At 44.5% G+C, this 23,893-nt stretch overlaps 1 protein-coding gene across 11 annotated transcripts in view; it reads left to right on the top strand.

The window, feature by feature from the left end:
• The window catches only part of Lar (tyrosine-protein phosphatase Lar), a 399,840-nt gene that overhangs the window by 301,512 nt on the left and 74,435 nt on the right, over positions 1-23,893 (top strand). The window lies entirely within an intron of this gene.

Raw genomic sequence — 23,893 nt, 5'->3', positions numbered from 1 at the left:
TATATTTATATCGTATTGTACCGTTATAGTTTTTGGTCTCTATTTATATCACAAATTTAATATTCTCTAATATACAAAATTTCATTCTCTCTCCTTCAATCAATATGTAAAGATTACATTTCATATTAAACACACACGTGTATTCCACAGTGCGAAATGCGCGATATAAACGCGGCCTTTAATATGTATATGCAGCATTGCAATAGAGAGCATAAATTCCAGAATATTCCTGAAATATTCCCCAATCAATTACGGCGGATCGTGTTCACATCAGCTCGCATGATATTGCATCTTGCGGATGGTTGCACGCGGTCGAATTTAGATTTATACTCGTCCAGATTTATAAACATTCAATGTATTCATGCGCGACCCCTTTTTGCGTCACGCGGCAAATGCACTTCCATATCGCGTCCTCCATTTTCGCTGCAATGAATCCACATACTTCACGTCTTTGGGGATTGGCTACTTCCAACGCTTTTTGAATCGCGTGCGGCCACGATGAGCTTTCGCGTTTTTGGCCTAAACTGGATTACACGTACTCTCATAAACATGGAGGACGAGCACTCATCTTCTCGAATTTCCATCCTCGTCGATATATATATATAGGGATAGCGCTGCGGCTCGTTCACCCGATGGGGGTCAAGGGGGTCGAAGATTTAAGGGTGCGGTCCCCGGCACCGAGTGGCCGCACGAATAAGTTGCGGTCTGAAGGATGGGCTCCATCTCTTCTCGCTGGTAGATAGGATCGACGGGGGGTCCGATGCCCGGCTACTTAATATGACCGATAGGAGTCTCGGTAAGCCATCAAAGTGTACCGTCCGCGCCGAAGCTATCCCACGTCCGGGGGATGCTGGGTCAGCCATATTAGTTATCGTCAGGAACCGAGCGGTGTCCTCCTCTCACCGGGCGTTTCCATCACCGGCTGTGTCTCCGCCGCCGTCCGGAATATGCAACGTCGATGGAAAACGCAGGGAAATGTCGAGCGACGCTTTTACCGTCCTCAAATTACCGAGTCTGAAACGGGACTCGGAACATTTTGACAATTTTACAAGCTCCAGCTCCAGCTCGTCGCGCTTTCGCCGCCATGGAGCTGCGCATAAACGGTGGGTTTGAAGTAACGCGATGAGAGAACGTGAAAGATGACGAAGAGACGGGGGGGGGGGTGTCGGTTGAAATCATACGCATTCTAAAGCAGTTTATTTACCGTATATAAATTTCACGAAAGACGGCAGCGTTTGACCGGTGCCGGGGAAAATCCGTGAAATTCTTACAGCGTTTATGCGCCGCCGCCGCACCGGCGTTCTTCATGTTTATATGCATCAAGGCGGGGTGGACCGTTTGTGGCGAGAAGAGTAATAAATAGCCCGTTGCTCGGCGACGGTGTTCCCGGCCACCGACGGAAATCCACGTCCCAATAGCCGCTGAATACGTTCTTGAATTTGTACCGTGTCCCGCGCGGCTGCCACGAGTTTTATTTACGCGGCTGTTTACGAGGACGAAATGTGACGGCAAGTACGTACGTACATACGTACGTACGTACGTGCATGTCGATCGACTTTGCGTTTTCTCGAAGCTACATTCATCGGATTTCCGCTCGTCTCGTTATCCCAACTTCGAGACATTTCCAAATAGTCGATCGAACTTTCATCGCAATTACCATCGTGTTTTTATTCGCTCTTTTCGTAACACTGAAGTATCCAACAATATTGACGGTTATTTAGAAAAATAGTTTTCCATTCTATGTAGAGAAAAGAAAGCAGGTGAAACTTCTGTCTTTTTTTCCTCACATTTGCCCTCTCGTTTACACACATCTTGTTGATCTAAACTAAATTGTTATTTTAAAATATGAAATAAAATCTATTTATATAAAGAAAATTATCAAAATATATGGACTTAATGTTCGATGAAATACGTAACAGTCGAGATATAATCGGCTCGACCGTTTTAAGTCAGACTTTAGAGATTTCGCAAAATTCCAACCCCGAGAGCAGAGAAGCCGCGTCAAACTTTATATGCTTTTAAAGGCGGCCTTTTACGCAAGCCGTTTTTCGAAGTGGCACGGACGCATTCGTTAGCGACCGCTGCGCATGCAACGAGACCGTCGGCCTCAGCCTGCCGTAAAATCGATATAAAGGGTATTGCCACGCCGAAATGCAACTCCGTTCCAGGCAAACATGCGTGCCCGGCCGCAGAAGAGCTCGTAAAAATCGGCCGAAGAACCGTTGAAATCCTAAAGGAGAGACCGTCGTTACCGTAGATAGAAAAAGACGATGAAATCGGCTTTGAATGATGAGAAAAATAATTCTGAAGATTTTCTCTTTTTACCTGAAATTCCGTTCCCCATCTTTTATCCTCACTTGCTCTCCCTAGCCACTCCGCTTTCTCTTTCTCGTTTTATTGCTTATTTTCCTTGCTATTGCTCTCTTTTTCTAATCCACTAGCTTTTCCGAAAGCCCCCGACGGAGAAGCGTCGGATTCTCTACTGATATTATTAAATCTTATGCGCACATATATACATTAATGCTTGACCGTATTATATTTGTTATAACGCGCGCGATGTGAGCCAACAGCAATAACCCATAGAAAAGCACCGGATACTCCGATGGGTGAGCGTTTAATATTGCCGGTCTCGTCTTGCACTTGAAATTCCATGGAGGACTACTTTTCGAGTACGTAGATTAAATCGAGCAACCCGTTCGCCAGATCGAGCTCTCGTTTCCATCCGTCCATCCGTTCGTCTGAGAGAAAATTCCCGCGAGCCCGATCAGCCGCATGACGAACTCGGTGCCTGAGGGCTCTCTCGTGAGGATGGGAGGGAGTTGGGGAAGGGGGGCGGACGTGGCGGTCTGATGAAGATGGCAGATAATCATATTCGATTAGAATCATCCCCGTGGTCGGATCCTTTGTCCCAGGCGAATCTTCGAGTTGAAACTGGCGGGGGAGGAGAGGTCGCAGGATGGTAGAAGGGATCGCAGATGCTGGAGGATATAGGCTCAACGTTCGAGCATCCTTCATCTCTGGAGGTACTTCATCTTCACTTTCTTTCATCCCTCTATTTTTTCCCTATCTCTTCGTTCTCTCTTCTTCCTTTCGCATATCTACATTTATTGTCATTCTCTTTCTCTCTCTCTCTCTTCCCTCCTTCCCTTCTTTTCTCTTTCCCTCTGGTTCATATATTTATACGCTCTCTCTGTTCTCCACTCTCCACTCTCGAGGGTTTTCTCTAACTCAATCCTTAATCTAAATCACGATTTTACCATTACCACACTGTGTTCGTTACTCCCAAATCAAGCTCCACAATCGTGGGCGTGCAGTCACTATAAATTGCTTAATTATAATCCAAGAGGATCTGTGCATAGTACGTGTTGAGAGCGTGAAGCACCGAAACGATCGTTGTGGAAAAAGCCGGAAAATGCGACTTCGCATGATTGGGTCTTGTCACATTAATTGACGAAGTCTGTGATCTCCAATTGACTGAATCCAATCTTCTTGGTAACCGACGGACGATTGAGAGAATCTTATTTTTATCAATGGTTAAGGATGAAACAGAAAATGTCTATCGAATAATGGCCGATTACCTGTGTTAAGATCTCCACATTGTAAATTTTAAAAATGAATCATTAACGTACACATGCATATAATTAAAAGTTTGTTTCTGACTTCAATTTTTACAATCTGAAAGGACAATATTTATAAGTACAAATAATATAAATATGATTTCTTTGCGTACTAGTGATTATTGTGAAATTTAAAATTTTGTTTGAAATAAATCCGTAAAGGTATAACTTTTATTAAATCATATACGTATAGAAACGCGCGTCTCATCACTTCCGCTTACAAGTGCAAGTCTGTTACAAGTCTCGCGAAGGTCCAGAGGGCATCCTTCGTTAGTCCCACTTTAGGAAGCGAAGCCGTGGAAAGGGGCAGCGAGATGGACGCGCGGAAGCGATGGTATGTGGAAAAGTAAGCAACGCTCGCTCGCGCCAAATGGGAAAACACAGAAGCTATAGTTGAATGGGCATTCAAGCGAGTGGCGGCCGACTCTCGCAGCGCAGCGGCAGCACGCGCCTTGAATGCTATACACGACCAGTAGCACAATGGCTGAAGCCGCAGCTTCCTACAATACCGTTGGAAACGGCCGCGCGATAAATTCCTACAACTTTTATCGAATAGGAGGAGGGCTAACAGGCCGAGGGGGATATTGTGAAAGTTCTGTCCCGCGGTTACGGCTGACTGGCCTTTGGAATTCATGCTCTCCATTTCGCCCCTACCGCGCGGAACCTTTACCGTCTGCGAAACTGCTTCCTCTTGGGCCCCCTATACGTGCTCCTCTCATCTTCGTTCATTCACCCGGTGTGTGACACTCATAACCTGTGACATGAGTTTTTCCCTAAATACATGTGTGTCAGTTCACGCGTTTCTCATTCGTGAGTTAAATACTTCTCGAATCGTCGTATAAACCTGCGAAGTTTTTTTTTTATTTGGAAGATAAAGTAGTAAATTTGTTATTTTTTTGTATTTTATCTTTAAAAGTATAATTTATTGTTAAATATTGTATTTTTTTGTATCCTCAGAAACTTCCTAGTAGATTTTTTTTTTATGGTCTTCGTTATTGAATTAAGATTGTCAGTACCCTAAAATTGAAGCATCGCCAATCGATGCACGAAATATCCAGTACAGATTGCCGGCTATCCTGACAGATGCGACAAACGATGGGGTGGTTAGGAAGACGGAGAGAAAAATCGTTACCGTCGGGGCATGAAAATCAATTGCGTGATCAAGTCCACTTATTTCCTCGGCAAGGAAACTTGCCGCGCATTCTTCTCTTCCATCCGGGAATCCCGCAATCAAGAGGTTCCTGCGGATCGACAGTGTGCGTGCAGACGAACCTCGATGCTGAAAAGCCGCCGGAATAAGACAAAACGAGAGGAAGGAGATGAAATGACGGCGACGACGAAGATCGAGAGTGAAGAGAGAGAGAGAGAGAGAGAGAGAGAGAGAGAGAGAGAGAGAGACGATCTATAGAGGAGCAGATAGAACGATGAGATCATCTCTCTCTACGCTCCCACTGATACTCTCTCTCATCGCTCTAACAGAGTCCCGCCGCTAAAAATGAGTGAGTGATTGAGTGGAAGAGAGACGCCAATCGATAAATAGAGGGAGATCGCTCGAGACGTCGAGACATCCAAATAAGCATCCACGTGCTGGAAGTAACGGGAAGCGGAAGTATCCCCGGAAAACCATTTGTAGCCCGCATTCTTGACTCACGTCCGAAGATGCGGGTAGTTCTCCGGCAATTATACTAATGGAAATCGGGATGTAAGCGACTGATGGGAGGAAGGAGGGAAGAGAGTATTCTTTGACTGTGAAGTTGACCGAAACGGAAATAGAAGAAGGCGAGGAAGAAATACGTTAGCGAAAAAGGCGGAAGAGTTGGCGAAACGAGTCGGGCTGATGTATGTGTGTATGTGTGTGTTTGGGTGTATATGTATGCGTGTTGGGTAAAAAGTGAGCAACATTTGAGGAGGAAACCTGCTGGATACCGAAAAGCGAACGATGAGGGTAAGAGACGAAGGAACTGAAAGCTGGGAACGCTCGAAAGGGTTGTATACTCGCTCGGTATGCTTGGCCGCACTAGTCGTTTCGCTGCCAAAATAAGAGGGGCATTAATGAATGAACTTGACTGAAACATAGGCAAGGATAAAGGTCGAAGCGTCCGCGTACGCGAGAGAAAGGAGAACGTAAGATAAGGGGAAACGAGTTTTCAAAGAAACGCTAAGTGGGCCGACGTTAAGCTGCCGAAAAAAATAGCCAAAACGCTTTTCCAGAGCGAAAAATGTACTTGCCGTCTCTTTAACCTCTGTCAAACAATAACGAAGCGAGTTCGAGCGGAATGTTAAGCAACTAAATATTTCAAAATTTAACTCTGTGCAGAAACGCGATGATAAAAAATGGACGATGTCATACAGGTTTCAAGTCCGAATATATACAGTAGCCTAGATTTAGTTATCAAGTTTTTTATTGGTCTGAATAACTAAAAATAAAATAAGATCGTTATCTATAAAAGACGCAATTTAAATTTGAAAATATGTAACACATAATCTTTTTTTGTAATTCAAGATTTTTAATGGAGTATCGAAATCAATACTTAATAAAATATTTTAAGCTAAATGTTTAAAAGTATTATAAAAAAAAAATAGCTTTTACTTAGTGAAATTTTTACCAAAGAGAAATCGATTCCAGGCTAATCATGGACAGCTGTATATTTAATTTCCAAACTGGAGCACGGAGTGTTACTATCGGTAAAAGTGGCGACGACCATTCGGAATCAAAATGGTATTGCACCGGAAATAGCGCAGCTCGCAGCGCGTCGAGAGATACCCAGTCGATGGAGTAAATCGAGTGTGACGTTTAACGACAGGTTAAACCATTAGACGAGGTTACGATCGATCGGATAATACGAGACGTCTGCGAATTTGATCGGCTGTATCCGTGCCAAATTTCTGTAATCGGCGCAAATGATTACACTGCGCTTTATACGATACTCGAGGCCAAACCCTCTCTCATTGTTGCGCCCATAACGTCCCGATACGCCGCAATTGGAGTAAATATTTGAGCACTAATTGAACTATTCGGACCGCATATACCCCGTAGTTTCCCGGCTAAACAGTTACACTCGATTGTGGTAAATCATAATGGAAATGTTACCGCGCAGGGCCGTATTGCGTTTTCCTGCCACTTGCATCGTTCGGCAAAATATTTGTGCGATAAATTATATAAACGGACCGGTGCCCGTAATGTCGCTCCTCCTCCTTCATTAATTATTATTATATCGATAGAGTATCACTCGCGCGACATTACTTCTTGCGCGCAACGAAATGGTCCCCCGTTAAGCATTGTACTTCAATTTGGTCGATCTACGGCGGCTATAATCAGGTATTCGTTAATGACACTCTTAAATAAGTCAATATCAAAAAGCGATGTTTTATCTAAACCAATATCTCGTTCCGATGCCATTGATATTCATGCTAATTAATATTTAGACTTAAGCCGCGAAAATATCGCGTTATGTCATAAATCCGTTATTCTTTCTATAACATGAGTAATTTTGTCTAACAATAAGAGTAAATAAATTTATCTGATTATCGTATCTGATTATCATCTCCGAACGTACAATCATTTCAATATTTGAAACGTTTTCTCTGACCTAAATGACAAAACGCACATTATACTTAATAATACGCACGCATTAAATATGATAGTTAGATCTGTATGCGCGGGAAATAATATTTAACCATCATTCAGAGATCATAACCAACGTCTCCACCGTCGCTGCCGTTTAGTTTAAATAGAGATGGAGCACGCGCTTCCGGCACGCTCGAATCAACCTCTATACGAGGTAACGCACAACGATCCCGTGTAAATCCTTCACGCGTGTATGCATATGCGCTAATGAGCCGGAACACTTAGCCGGTGCAGCTTCGACGTTGGCCCCCACGTGTTTGCGCGTTAGCTCCGGTCCACGGGGATATTCCACACCAGAGACCTGCCGCAGTCCCTGTATACCTCGATCGGGCGTGTAAACTCTCTGCGCAATAATGACCGACTGGCCCACTGGTGTACAGACCTTTAAACTTGGAGTACCTATCTAGATGAACGAGTAGGCTCGTATTTATCGAAAGATAAATATATACCGGATATCAGCGACTATTTCCTCTACAAGCTCTAACGTATTAATTTTTTATTGCGTCGGTGAACTATACCACAAATAGCTTTCCATGAATTAATCTGCAAAGTATGTATATGGTTGTATGTTTTTGTAGAAGCTTTCGCGCGCGAACCGTCGACGCAAAACAAAGAGCGTGCGATATATGGGATACGCGTATCTAGTCTTACTTTGTTTTGTTGCACAGAAAACTAAATTGTTGTCGAGATCGTTATTATTTTCAACTAGAGAGAGAGAAAAGTTTTGTAGTCTAAAACACGGCAGATATTTGTCTTCTGTTGCAGAGTTAGCTTAATGCAAGTTTATAAACCGACATGTATAATGGAGAGTATATGTATGACCTGAAGAGAATGTCAATAGCTTTTACTGTTACTCTGGAAACTTGTCTTACCGCTTCTGATCGTCTTATCTTTGCTTTAATTGCTGCTTTATTTATAAATATATGAAATTTCTTGTGTTAATATTGCTTGATACACATTATTATCTTTTTTTGTGTTTGCGATATAAAGAAACAAAGATCTTTTTGATTGCGGTCCGTCGATAAGGCAAAAGTCCTTACGAAGCGTCTTGAGGGACCAGGTGAATAATGCCCCGCGGTCATGAGGAAGACCCGCATCGCGAAGCATTGGAGGCATTAATTATCCGGCGAGAACTGCGTGAAAAAGTTGACCGAAAGAGCCAATCAAACCATCCGGCTTCCTTTGCTTCGGTTTTAACGAAGGAGAGCGCGTGGCGCGGGAGCGCCCGAGCGGAAGAATCACATTACCGGGCGTCAATTAACGGCACCGTTTCGCGCGGTATCCGCGATTAATTAGAAGCTTCCGGGTGAGCTGGCAGCGGCTGCTGGCTGGGGTCGCTGCCGCCACCAGACAGGCTGTAGAAATACGACGCGGGATGGCGACGGGCTACGAACGACGGGGGAGAGACAGAATAAACCTCGGAAGACAGGGTGCCGCCGATAGAGCACCGTTCCGCACTTCCGTGAAAGTCGTGGAACTCGCGCGCCTCTTCCATGGTAGATTAACCGTTAATTGGTTAAGCATCCGGAGTCCGGAGGGAGGGTGCGGAAGGCTAGATACGCCGGTCTCTCCATCTCGGGAGCGGAGTTTGATTTCCGCCGGAACGCACGTCCCCCGTCGCGTTCACCGCCGCGGATATAACCATGCGATTGTCCGGATTCGCTGGGATTGCTAATTAAAAGATCGCAACGACCTTCCCCTCACTCGTTTTCTATTTACGCGACCGCTTTCACGATTTCCGTTTGACAACGCTTATTGATACGTGATGTAGAGCAACTATATTTTCTACGCTACGAAGAGAATACGGCATATAAATAAAAATTGATGAAAACCTGAATTTTGATGAATAATCTCAACGGTGAATGTCTGATGGTACACTCCATTTTGCACAGTGTATAAAATCTGACAACATTTGCACAACGACACTCAAGATTTATGGACATTTCCTGATCCGTCAATCGTTGCGCGTTTTAATGTTCGACACGCGTTAATGCGCAACCGCGTTATTAAGTAATGAGGCGTATCGATAAATCGTTGCCGGCGCAAACCTTCCGCGGTAGGCGTTAGGATTATCTGGCTGCGCAGCAAGTACGGGCAATCCAAAAGCACCAGTCATTAATAATTCCCTCTGTACTCGGTAAACACAGTACCAAGCTGAAAGTAATTCGCTGCGGCAGCGAACTGCCCCACAACCTGGCTGATATTAAGCGCGGCAACTGCATACTCTGGTGCTGGGAACTTCCAACAGCGATGTTAAACTTACATCCCGCCCGCTGTAATCGATCGTATACTGTTGACGAACGGTGAAAAGTATTCGTTAAGGGTACCTCGACAGATTGTTCGTACGGGATTACATTTTCGACGCACAAACTCAGCGCTAGATGTGCTCGCCTATTCTTAATATTAAAACAACAGTCGTCTTCCTGGGATACAATGTTTATTTAAGACGATTGAGAAACTTATTTCAAAGCGCGTAACTTTTTACGATCTTTCCCTTTTGCAACGTATAACCTTTATTTGTTAAAATGTGACTTTTTAACATATTCCGAAAATAAATTTTTTTATTTAAATTTCCGTAACAACGAATGTATGTGATAAATGTGATGAAGTTATATATTTTGCATAGAGAGTACGCATTGTAGAAAATATGCAGCTTCCAAGATCTTGCCTATGCTAGAGCAACGACAAACTAGAGTTTATTGTTATTATCGAAAGTCGTTTTTTCGATAAGGACCAAACTGTTTCACGTCGTTTCTATCGGAAATAGAACAAAGAAGCGTCTATATTATAGAACAACCGAAGATGTCGTACGTCGAGGATTTTACCATCGGCGCTTGGCGGCAGGCCTCTCGAAAGGAGCAGCTTCTTCTGAGGTGTAAGTAAGCCAATAACCCGCCGCTTACAGGTGCCTGAGTCCTCGTTCGCCCTGAAGCCGGCGCGGCGCGGCGCGTATCCCGCATATATAGACGGCGAAGCGAGCTCTCTTATATTTTATGCAGCAGTTTATAGAGATATATCGGGCGTCTAGCGCGATGGCATAAGTCAAAACCTACTTTACCTAATGGCCTCCTGGCGACCTCTCCGTCCCGTTATCCCCGGTAGGGGAAAACGGAAGGGAGGTTTTCCACTGCTCCCCAGCAACAGCATCCACCGCCGCCGCCGCTGCCGCTGCCGTTCCCCTAAAGTAAAGGCCACTCGTAGTAACTCCCGTGGCTGTAGCCGCTCCTTCAGCTTACGAGGACTCTTCCTCGTGTATTCTGCATCAAAATTGCATTTCCAATTGCAGCTTTCTAGGCTGCTGCCAGTCGAGACGCGCGTTCCCTTCTTTCCCCTCTCTTTCTCCCTCTCCTCCTCTCCTCTTCTCTTTTTCGCTCGCTCTTCTTTCAACCTTCGCCCGTACTCCCTAGTGTCCTTTCGTCTATTTTCCCGCATCTATTTTACATATGCTTCCAAACGTACTCACGTGGCCGTACGGGTATCTAACTCCGTCTGGGAATCCCATCGCGTCTGCGGTCACCATCCCCGGGCCCGACGCCCCCTATCCATCGATAATTCTCGTCTCGGGAATCTTATCGATTCTTCGCTACGCAAATCCGAAGTGATGGGCGTACTAAATTTAATCTTAAACCGAAGATCTTGACGAATACACGATGCACATTGCCAATTTCGGCAAGTTGAATTAACATTTCGCGCGAAAATCACGTATCTACTACTACTACTACTGTGTATTATTCGTACTTCTTAATTTATATCTAGAAAAGAATAGATTTAGCATCTTTTATACGAAAAATTAATCACTCCGGTCTGTCAGAATAGTAATCTTGAATCGACAATCTTTTTCCGCTTTTCTAGTTTTTCTTAATCACGAGCAAACTCATGTGAAGACGGACGTGATTCTTTACCGAAAGCGTAACCGCGAAATTATGCACGACGACGTAATGGTAGCACGACGTTTCGCGAAAAAGCGTGAAAACGTTTCTACCTCACGCTGTCGCAAACGTATCGTCTTGTTTAATAATTATTACCGCTACGTATCTTCCACTAGCGATTTTATCTTTATCCACCTTCTTTTTTCGCTTTTTTCGTCATTTTTATATAAATAACAATGCCTGACCCTTTCAGTACCTGGCGTATATCAGCGGTTTCTATGCATCCGCTCGCACATCTCGCGTGGAAGTGCACGTGGAAATACGTCACGAATCTGTCGCGCGTGCCCGTACGCGGCATGCAACGCGCATCGACTTCCCATCGTGGGATTCCTCAAGCCGAGACACGTAGGATCGAAAACTATCTCTCGTCGGCGCATTATCTCGCGGATCCATACCCGTTACTATGCAAACTGCCGGATGGTTTTCCAAACGCGGATATCGACAAATACTCCGAGAGAATTCTTATCATTAACGTTAAAATGCCCGGAGGTAGACGATTTGCGGAACAAGTTTCCAACTTTCGTGCTAGCGGGGTAAAATACGCCTCTTAACAAAATTCCGATTTTTTTTAGAAGTTATTGCACTTGGAATGTTTAAACTTTTATGCCACTGTGTCACCGTTTGCCGGATGATAATTTAACCATCTATTACAATTACAGTTCTAAAAGTTCTTCTCCAGCATTTTCATTACTTTCAGAAGTATGTTATTAAAGGAAATAACGTTAGTTACATAAGTGATAATGTTAATGCTTCCACAAAAAATAGATACAAAAGATGTACTTGGTTTTATCCGCTCTTAAAGAAGCTGAAAGACGGTAATTTTAGTATATATATATATATATATATATATATATATATATATATATATAAACGTACGTATTATTTTAAATATATTTTTATTCTAAAATAATACATATATTATTCACTGCTCAATACAATTACAGAGCGTGCTAAAAATTCAGGAATTAAGTGATTAAAAAGCTTATTATAAAATAACATTTTTATTTTTACAATTAATTAGAGAAGATTCCATTTTCAGTCAAATTTTTCTGAATATTGGTAGCCTAATAATATTTCTATATGTGAATTCTGTATACTTTTTCTAACGTAATAAACCGCGACGATTATTTGTGAAATTTTTATTTTCTATTCTTATACTATTATTAAGCTCTCGCGTGTTTTGAAATCTTTCCTAACGCTCAAGAGCCAATTTAAAAACCTACATTATGTATAATTGAAACGTCAGAATGTTAAAAAGATGCATTAAAAATGCAATGAAAGCGTATTCGCCGTATCCGTTTCTTCTTCTTTGCTTCTGAGGCAGGATAATTTCGTACATAGCTATATCTTTAAGAGGAGCTTAATGACTAACCATTTAACAGCACAACGTTTCTGCCACGTAGGTTTTCGTCGCCGATGTGCGCCGCGAGATCCTATTTATTCCCCGGTGACCGGGCGGACAAACAGAACTCGCGTGCTATCTCGATGTCGCATTCGTGATGTAGTTTTTTCGACATAACGCGGAAACATAGCTACGGCGGACACGGGACACGGGGCGAACATGCGGGAGTGTGGGTGCGCACACATGTACACGTGTAGAGAAACGCACGTGCAATAGGACATAGCCTAGCGCTGGACAGGCGTATACATTTACATACGCGAATACGCGAAAAGAGAAATAGGCGGGAGAGTACGGAGAGGGAGAGAGAGAGAGAGAGAGAGAGTAGGAAATAGAATGAGAGAAAGGTCGGGGAGGAAGAGAGGAAAGAGACGAAGGGAGAGAGGCGGTTCGGGGCAACATGTCGCCCCGACTCTGCTAAACAACAACGCCGTGAAATCAAACAGTGCCATGCAGGTACGCACGTGCGTACGTGAACGCGCGTCCGTGTATGCGCGCGGAATACGCACTATAGCATGTGCGTATCCGCCGCGATTAATAATTAGACGCGCGGATCGGATTCGATGTCGTCTCCCGCACCCCACCGCACCGCAAGCGCGATGATTCGATTTATCGTCTCGCGACCCGACAACTCTCGTATTCCGGATATCGACTCCGTCGTCGATTCCCCAGATTCCTAAGGAAACTAATTATTGCCGAGCAAACTTTCGGGATCGCGCTCGAACGTGCGGGCGAGCGAGCGAGCGAGCGAACCAAGGCGATTTTCAACCGATTCCGAGTACCGGGAAGATCGATCGCGAAATATTTACGGAGGGCTAAATGAGTTTTTACTCGTTCATCGCTCTCCGACGCAAATCCCACGGCGGAGTAAATTGAAAGCGGCAAGAAATGGCGAATTATATTTGCTTTGTCGCGCATATTTCCGCGCGCATGGAATTTCCATAAATTAATTATTGCTTTCCCCACGCTTGGACCGCGCGAATTTTTTCGCGGGGGTCTAACCATTGTTGCGCGGCATCCCCGTTGCGAAGTATATACGACAGGATTTTTCAAAAATTCAGCACGGGGAATTGCCGTAGTGAAGAAGGTCGTTATTACTCGGGGTAAGGGATGGGGGATGAGAATAAGGGCGCACAGACACCATCTCGACGCGGCGCGAAATGGTCCGTAAGCGCGGCCCGTATCGTCAAATTTAACCGCGCTCCGCGCAGCACAGAGGTTAACCGATTTAGCCCTGAATAATTCACTAATCTGGTTAGCCGCGCTAGGATGAAAATTACAGATAGCTCCGGAGTTGCGCATCAGTCCGTCTGATTAGCGGCCTCGCGCACGTCCGTGTCTGCCTGTCCGCTCGGAGCACCTTAACTTGATTTAACGATACGGCGCAGTATCCAAACGCGCTGACGAGGGCCCCGATTCGAGGAATTAACTTCCTCGAGCGCGCTTCCGCATGCCGTATCCGGCATTAAGCGCGAAAGAGCGAGCGATTTTTATCGCCAGGAGCGCGAGACGCTGTAGACGGCTTTTCATGGATATAAAAATGTTCGAGACTTGAAAAAAAAAAATCTCATTTACTCTAAAATACGAGAAGAACGGCAGGGTCGACAGATTATTCACAGGATTAATAAAATATTTACGTGTTCCATCTCTCCAGCCAGTTATATTTTATCTCTTATGATTCACGATCAAATTATACCGTTACGAATTTTTTTTTTTTAATTCATGAACGGAGATATTTGTAGCCAAATCATAGATCTGTTTATTTATATGTTATGCTGATAACGAAAGACCATTTTGTCTTCTTCGATTGCTTTTTTGAAATTAATTAATCATAGATAATGTAGTATATTTGATCAGTTTCGTGAATCAATTATACTCGTATAACAAAATAAATTAATGTTTTTGTATCTACATTCAAAATTAGCATTCGTTTAGATCAACGATTTTCCTATATTCCAGAAAAAAATTAGATTTAAACTATGATCTAACTAAAGTATACATATTCATAGCGCATGGCAAAACTAGTTCCCCTTCTGAGAGAACTGAACTGCCCCTAAGGCGTTCGAAAGATCTTGAAATACCACCTGACGAAAAATTCATATACTATCATGCGAGACCCCGCAGTTGTCTCGGATTAACCTTGAGGGCTTGTTCTACCTCAAATCGCCTCTCTCGGCGGTGTCCCAATTTTGCCGGAGAGCGGCGAGACGAGCTCGAGTAGGTACGTGTCGTCCTCAGTACCGACTTCCGACGGATACGAAGTTCCCGGCAAAGGTGTCGCGTTTCAATTTTGATAAACTCCCCGGTACGCGTCCCTGGAGGGCGTCGAGACGCTTTCGAAATTTCATGAAACGAGAACCCCGTTTCTCTATACTTGGCTGTCTCCCGCGCGCGCCCCTGCGCGTCATCCTGCGTTGAGTAGCTTTTTGCGAGAGGTCGAATCTCTAGAGCGAAAAATCGCTGTCCACCCTACGGGCGAGAGAATTGCCGAGGAAAGTAACAAGGAGTGTCGAGGTTGAGATGAAAAATCTTGTGAACGACTTCTCCTTTTGCATAATATTCGTTAGACAAAAGTATAAGAAAAATAGTGAAGTTAAATTATTCTTTTTTAATTAAACGTTTGTTTTAGAATTTAGATGAAAGAGGAGATAATTTAATCTTCTTTATGTAGTGAATTTATTAATAACTCAATAGGAATATAACGTAAAACATGACAGTTTCGACAGTTCGGATGAAGACTCTTTTTCCATTTTTCATTTTTTGCGACGAGGATATGCTTCCGCGCGGAAAATCTTTGTCGCCCTCGGGAAAGCAGTCGACACCAGTCAAGAAAAATGATAAAAGATACCGCGCGCTCGCGCCGGAAAGAAATTCCAGCTCTGCTTTCGTTAGGGTCTCTTGACGCCGCGTGTGCAGGATTTTTCTGGATTTCCCATCGACTTAACTGCGGGTCCCCTCGCCCATTCCCCACGGTTTGAGGAATGTCTCGCGAATGGTTGGCAGTTAGTTCCTTCACGGGCAAAATACCGCGAGCCACTCGAGCAACTTTTTGCTACGGCGAAGTCAAACTCGAGGACGGAAAATCGTCGATGCCATTGTTACATCGTCGGGGGGCAATGGGGCGAGTCGATTCCAAGCTGTTCCGCCCTCGTGCACCCTCCGACACCGAACCACGATTTTCAACCCTCCGCCTTCGCGTTTCTCGTTTCGCCATTTGTCCACACCGCCTGTTATTTCTTCTCGCTGCTGTCCGAACACGCTTCACATCCGGACAATGCCCGCCGCGCGTTTCTTTTTCGACGGTAGCAACAACGGAATGGGACGGAAACGGAGACGGCGGCGGTCGACGTAGGATCGCTGTTGCCGCTGTTGTTCCGTCGCCTCGGTTTCGATACGTCGACGTGATCTCGCGAGATGGAAAAGGGAGGATGCGGAAAAAGCGTGGCCGAGATGGTCGTGTAGCGTGCGAGTTGATCGATGGAGCATGAAACCACCGATAACACGACCTCTGATACCGCGCGTGTCGTACAAGCGATATCTCGATTAGCAGCGTTAGTCTTGAATTGCCAGTCACATCGCAGCTCGCGCCATCGGGGACAATGAGACACAGGGGGTATCGGAGTATCGATCGAGAGGAACAAAGCCGCGGGAAGGAAAGCTGGCGGATTTAATCTCGTTTTTATCATTAACATCTCCCAAGCTCTTTTCCCGAAAATAAAACGTGCTAAGAAGACGTTTGTCACTTTGAATTTAAATATCTGGTAACGAAGTGATACATTTGCATGCAAAGGAGTTTTTAATTTTGATCCGCTAATCTCCATAATTTCATAATTCGCAGTCCGAATACTCGAAATATAACTTTAATTGCGAATTGAAATTGAAACTTTATATATACTGATATTAAAATGGCTGGCATTTTATACCGGAAAAAAATGTTTTATTTTAGCTTTCATTTTGCCGTTCTACCATATATCTGGCCTCATTCGAAAATAAATGTAATGTATATAACGTCAGTTTTGACATTATTCAGTTCCGACATTGTTCTACCATTTTTCAACACTCGAGTTTAGATTCGTCTCGGGACAGAGTATTTTCAGAGAGCGTAACAGAATTATTTATAACGAGAATATGCATTCTCTAATATATCCTGCCTCAATTTTCTCTGCTGCGTCACAATGGCGAGGCAGCGTTACCGCAACGAGATTAACGATCATTATCAGCGCCTTTTTTTGTCCATTCGCCGCGCATTTCGGATGCAGGTGAAACATGCCCCTTTCCCGCGTCACGCCGCGCGTCGCGCTACATTCCCGGAAATGTCTCGCCATTCGTATCCCTAAGTCAGCGTCGTCCGCTAGAAGCGGAGATGAAGAAACAACCGCGAAGATAGAAATATATGCGCCACGTAACCGGGACGACGAGAGCGAGCTAACAAGTCGCGCACACGATTCCGGAAATACACGGCGTCGTCGGCGACATTCTCGCGCACGCGTTTGCCACGAGAAAGAAAACTACGTGCCGGAACTTTGGAATTTTATGTATGGCATTTCGTCGCCGAAGTATGCCGACTCGCCGCCGTACCCGCCGTGGAAGAATAGCTCCCCATCGTCTTCTCCGCGAACTTTCCGTCCCACCGCCTTCGGAAGAGTACCGCAGCTCGCCGCTTTTTTGTCGCCGGATCGCACCTACTTTTTCTTCCGTAAGAGAGTCTCCGAGAAAACTCCACTGAATATTTTTCTTGCCTTAGACGTCCGATCATCGCCGCGATCGCTACATTTCCGCTAATAATGCGGCGATGGAAAAGTTTCGCGCTGCCCTACCCGCCAGCGCTTCCTATATTCCACACTAATCCGTGTCGATAGAAAAAGTCTGACGAAGTATAAAATTGCAAATACCATTCTCTGTATTATACGAAAAACAGTATACTGTTAACGATAATTGTCGAACCCGTGAACAAATCTCCCTTGAAATTGTGAAATCTTAAAAAGTGGATCAGTAAGATCAGTTATATTTTATGATATCACTGAAAATTATTTATTGTTATATTTTAGGAATTCGAGGGAACTTCTATTGTATTCGCGTTTATTATTTTGTTCGTTATTTGCGTGCAATTCTTTATCATTGTGAAGGTTCGGTCCATTTTCTCTCTTTCATGATTGGACACTGCAACTTCCAGCAAAATTCGAAATAGACTTGTTTGTATAAACCATTGACGAGATGTTGCGCTTAACGATCACGGATTAAACGTGTCGTGACCTCAAAAAATGGCGCGAGTCAGTCTTCCACGGCTGAGGGATAATATTACGGTGCGCCGGTGCATGCAAATTTTATTGTTTCCCCGACCGAAATTAGTTCGCGGCTATATGAACTCATATATTCCGAAAACTCGTTTTAAATTTTTGAGATTGTTCGTAAAAAATTCCATCCGCGGTTACTCATAAAAATGTACGACGTTGCGTGGAAACGCGCTTTAATGACACCGATGCTCTGTTTAACTTTTTACCGTATTAATTTCGCTAAAAAAAAAAAAAGGAGAGGAGAAGCGACAGAAAAAGGATTGTCCGTCGTGTCCGGTTCGCTCTTCTCGCGCGGCCGATTTTGTAGCTGATCTCGATTCGAGATGTCCGCGCCTCCCCCTCCCCCTCCCGACGCCGAGGTTCGTTGTCGCCGAACACTGACGGTGACGAGTTGGAACGTCCATGCTCGGTGTTACCGTTTTGTATGTACGGAAGCTTCCGCAACGGAGCCGGCGGTAGCGTAAAAAGATTAGCCGTGCACGCGAGTTTGTAATGCTCTCATGAAAATCCAATTACTTCCGCGTCCCAGAATTGTACGAGCAGGTGCGGCGTAATTGTCGAACCGGTTGTACATTTACTGCCTTTGCCCGGTAACTCGATTATTTATTCGCGCAGAACTTTATTTTACATCCGTCCCCCATTTCGCTCTTTCCGCGCTCTTCTTGTTCTCTCTTTTCCTCCGTCTTGAATGGTCATAAAGCCGATCGAGAGAAAGAGGTGGGGAAGGGGAGGTGAGGGGTAAGATTTCGCGACGAGGAAAATATTGTTTCCAGACGCGCTTTAAAAGGAAACCCCTTCAACTTCCGTGGCTCGATCGAAAAACGACACAGGCACGCCGGAAGGAAACTTCTCTTCCCCTCTCTCCGGAGCAGGAGTTGCGATTTCCTTTCCCGTTCCGCCGGAATATCGGTCGACTAACGGAATCGAGGCTGTATGGGGCTATATAACGTTTGAGGAGAAAACGGAAATTCAATTGTTCGTAGCGATTGCGGACGGGAAACGGCTCGACGACCCGCGACGTCCGAAAGAGGATCCATGCCATGGAAAACTGATTTTTTTTCCGGATTCCTCCCCGTTTCCTTCTCGTCCGTCTTTCTCTTTTCTCAATTTTCGGTCAACGAGCGTAGAAATAGCGGTATTATTGGCTTATACGTCTCGCCGCCAAGACAATACACTCGCAGCCATACATTCCTGCGGAAGGCCAATACCGGATCCTTCGGTACCACTACGTGACTGAATCACAGCTCCACCCGGAGAAATCGGAGCTATATCGTAATTCAGTTTCTCGCCGGGGGAAGCCCCGCCGGTATTATTTTCGATATCTCGACTCGCGCGTATAAATAGAAACGACACCGGATGTCACCGAGAGTCGATCGAGGACGAGGATCTTTCGAGCTTTTCCGACTTCGTCAGATTCGTCTCCCCCCCCTCTCTTTCTCCACCCACATCCTCTCGTTTATCACCCACCCGTGCCCGTATCTTCCGGTTCACAGTTCATGGATTTTCCCTCGGTCCTATCCCACCCGCGGCTTCCTCGGGAGGACTTAACATCCGCTGGGTCAAGTCGAGAAATAGGTAAAGAAACTTCTCGCTGTGTCTCTCTTTCTGTGTCTTCTCAAGAATTCGGCCCAAAGGGCGACCGATCATGGCGCGCTTCACGAGAATGTAAGTCCGACGAGAGGCTGCGAGGAGAAGAAGGCGGAGGAGGGCATGATTTATCGCGGCTGCGAACTAAGATGTATCGCGGAAGTACGAACCGAATCGGATAATCACGCCGCGGCCGGCGAATGGTATATCGAGGCGCGGCCTCGCGAAAACAAAGACGAAACTACTCGGCGACTGATAAAAAAATCGACGCGTCTTTTTCTCCGGTACGATCTTTCTCGCTCCGCGCGAAACGGTATAGGTACGCCATCCAATAACGCCACCGATATTGAGTGACGGATGAATTATTAAAATAGGGCGGGTACGTCGCACGCAGAATGCGAAATGAAGTCCGATGAAATTTTCCTCTGGCCGTCGATTTTCGGCGATTTAAATTATACAAAATACGGTGTAATTCAATTACCCCGCGGGCAGCGGCGCATTATAATGCAATCAAAGGGTGAAGAGTTCTGGGCATACCAATTTCGTCCGCGCCCATATATATCTTTAATCAATTATTCCGCGATATTACAGCTCATTATTAATTTGTGTTGTTTCAAACACGCTGCCGTACGATGCTATTTGGAAATTTCATCGATCCCGTTCGGAAAACATGGACGCGGAATGAAATTCGTAGAAATTAATTTTACGATCGAGCGATTCATTCGTGATTTTTATGATTCTCACATTACAAATTGAAAATATAGGTAAATTATTACAGTTCCGTTTATTCGATACGCTTCCAGCTGACTTAACGAAGCCAGCCTTGAGCGACATTTTATCCGTTTGAATTTCTTCCGTTTGAACCTGGAGAAAAGACAAATATGCGTTTACTCTCTTAATCGACTTGGTTGGCGAAACCAAGGATCATTACTCATCGTACCGATATGAAAGAGCCGAGAGGAACTATCGGGAAACATTTCTTAAGACGAAGGGGGCTGGGTTAAGCTGACGGAAAATCCGGAAAAATCCTTTGGTGCGAAGTGTCGAAACCCTAACGAAACGATGAGCAGAGAATTTTCCTCGGTAAGCTCGGGCGCGTCTTTTATCATTTTCCTCGTGCCGAGCCAGCTTTCCTTCCGGCGAACGGCTACAAGGGGCTTAAATATCTGCCGCCGTGTCGTACGAGATCGACAGAGTAATGGAGCAAAAGGCGGCCTGGATATACCTACCTCGCGAGGTTAATGTTTACGTCACGTCACAACTAAACGGGGGGAGAAAAGTCTGCGATTACACGTCGGCGTGGAATTATAATAGTCGGATGCTTATTCGTCGATCGATCGCGCGAGTGTTCGATTGAGCCCTCTTGGCAGAGAGTCGCGCGTCGCGCGTCGCGCGTCGCGCCGTCAATATTTGCCGACGCGACGTCGCGTTATAATTTCGTATCGACGAACGAGGAAAAACGTCGCAGGTTCATAGTGCAAACGTCACTCGGAATAGAAAGAACGCCTATCAATCTCGCGACGCAACATCGATACGCATTTTCCGTTTAATCCTCCTGGTAATTTCCTTAAACAAACACTGCGCCGCGCAGATCCACGCGAATTATTTTTGCGGGACCGCTTGCGATTAAAAATTGCATTACTCTCTCTCTTTCTTTCTCTCTTCCTCTTTCGTCCGTATAATCCCGGTGGCTCAAGCGCGCCGCTGTAATGGAAAAATCATCCCCGATACGATATATGACGTCCGCGAAATTCACTCTTTCTCCGTCCCCCTGTTTGCCTCCATCCTGTATCTTTTGTTTGCAAAAACGCCGACATGACGGAAAATATTTCACGCGCGAAATTAACGAAGCATAATTGTTTCCTCGTTTACGTATCGATATATAATGTTAACTTTAACGATATTTCGTCAGGAAATGCATCTCATTTATACGATATGTGTGAAGTTTCACGCTTAAAGCAATTCTTATCAGCCGCTATTACTTTATTGCGAAATTAGTTTACTGAGGTCATTAAAGTCTACTCGATCTTGATACCTAAGCTACGTCAAAAGAGATCTTGCTATTAGGTCCCCGCATTGCGCACGCAGCTTACGAGACGAAAACGTAAGAAGCACGGTAAGAACGAGTATGCTGAGATAATAGTAGCTGCCATCAGTGCTGTCTTATGACACGCCCTTGTCTCCCGTGCCCGACCTCCATTTCACTCAGCATCGTCAAGCACGACGATAACCATTATAATCAGAAGTTTTGCGCTCCGGTGCATAACATCACCTGGCATACGCTCGGAGTGTGTTTCATAAATGTAGTATAACGAAGCACCATTACTCGGAATTGTTATAGTTACCGTCTTAGAACGGATATTATCTCGCAGCTATACAAACGGAATGGAACAAAAATAGTTAAATCGCTCAAGAACCAAAAAGGGATTTGACTTGACGAGTCGCTCTGTAATAATCGAAACTGGCAACATGCTCTAAACTGGCTAAAAAGGCATAGGATATTAATAAATTGCGATCAATCGGATTAGTTCGGTGCGCACAGATTAAAAATAACAGCGAGTTTGCAGACCGTATTATAACTGTCCGAATCAGATTACTAACAGGATACTCCTCTCTTGATGGAATTTGACAGCATTTGAGAATCAAGTTGCGAGAAAAGCAACGTGCAGCGGATGTTTTGCGCCTGTGACAGACTGCGTCAAAAAAGAGACAAGCTCTGAGTCAACCGTCGTTATCTGGCTGTTTTTATCACCGGATACTGTCGCGCGCGTTCCAGTATGACATATGGTGCAATGCAGTTGCACGTACCTAGAACGATGGCGTGTCCATCTTTTTTCGCCGTTCTCGACGGCTGCCTTCGATATCTTTCTTTGGCCGTTGAATTCTCCACTATCAATCGCAGTGATGATCAAGAGTTTTGCCTTTCTCTACGACATCTCAGCGCACTCTATAGTAGATATTATTTTCCTACGATGTAAAGACCTGAACTTTTTACAGCATTTAATCGAGTTCTGCTTTTTTTCTAATTGTAAGTAATTTTCAGTATTATCTTATTAAGCCACTTTTCTGAATTATTTGAATCATAAATTTCCCGCAAAGTCATCTCGTTCCTTCTTTATTCTACTACTTGCATCCCCTTTATTACGAGATCGTACATTTTGTAATTATTACTGTCACCATTCGCCACTGAGAGGATGCTCTGGCGTTAATCATAATTGGCCGAATTACAGCAAATTGCTAGAAAAGGAAGAAATGGTTAAGGATAAAGAATCCTTAGCTAGCGGATCGATGGAAGTGAAATAATATACAGTCAGCTCATTTACGAGCCTCTACAGGACATTAGTGCGCATCTCGTCTGCGAGTTTGCGATCTCGTAAACTCAGAGTGATTGCGGGAAATAACCAACCATGTTCTCTCTGAACTCGCGCGATAAAATATTCTACATTGAAAAGCTTCTGATTCACGGTTGTAGATATTTTTATGAAACCATAATAAACACTATCAATTATTTATACATGAACGAACAATAGCTGAAATATGAGCAGCTTGCGCACAACTTTTTCAGTTTCCCTTTTAAGCACACGAATATTATTAATTGTATTATTTCCATTAACGAAATTTCCATATTAACAAAATGGGAAATAATAACTCACCGCGGTAAGCTCATCGCAGCTAAAATGGCGCAGGGTCACCAAACCCGTAAAAAAATTTGGGGATTTAACATATAGGGATGATAACCGATGCGTGACGCGTGTCCTCGGCGCGTGCTTCGGAAAGATCATATCACGCTAACAACGAATCAGGTATTCATCGAACGCGCCGGTCACTAAATCGCGCAATTAATTGAAAACTATCGCGCGACGCGTGTTCAGTACTTCCAACGAGTTGTCGGCGCAACGGCATAACGATTTCAACCTGGAATTAACGCGGAAACACGCGTCGTTTACCCCGCGCCGAGCATTAATCCAGCGTTAAAAAAAAAGAATAAATAAAAAAGGGTTCGTTCCCGCCTCCAATTAACTACGGTTAGATTTATCTTGACTAGCGATGGAAACTGCTGCAGCGCGGTTTTGTGGAGAGTGTATGTAATCCATATGGTTTGCGAGACGGGAAACTACATCGACCACGCGCGCGCGTTATTCACAATTATGGAGACGGGCGAACCTTTGCCGAATACGCGCCTGGATATGCGAATAGTCTGTTTTTCTTTGCTCGATGTCTCATTAAATCGCCACTTCTGAGGGAACATTAAACTGCTGCGTCTGATACGTCTTATCACTTAATTGTCAGCAATGACTATGCACCTCTAAAATTAGATTGAATTATAAATTTTGATGGAAATACCGATTCGACGGTATTCGTATTTACTTTTATTTATTTACTTTTAATTTCTTATATATGTATTTAATTAATAAATGTGGAACTGTCGATAAGAAACT

This window comes from Temnothorax americanus, unplaced genomic scaffold (genome assembly GCF_048541705.1).
Source record: "Temnothorax americanus isolate GAGA-0224 unplaced genomic scaffold, ASM4854170v1 Scaffold22, whole genome shotgun sequence".
Classification (NCBI taxonomy): domain Eukaryota; kingdom Metazoa; phylum Arthropoda; class Insecta; order Hymenoptera; family Formicidae; genus Temnothorax; species Temnothorax americanus.
This window is presented reverse-complemented; position numbering and strand designations above follow the sequence as displayed.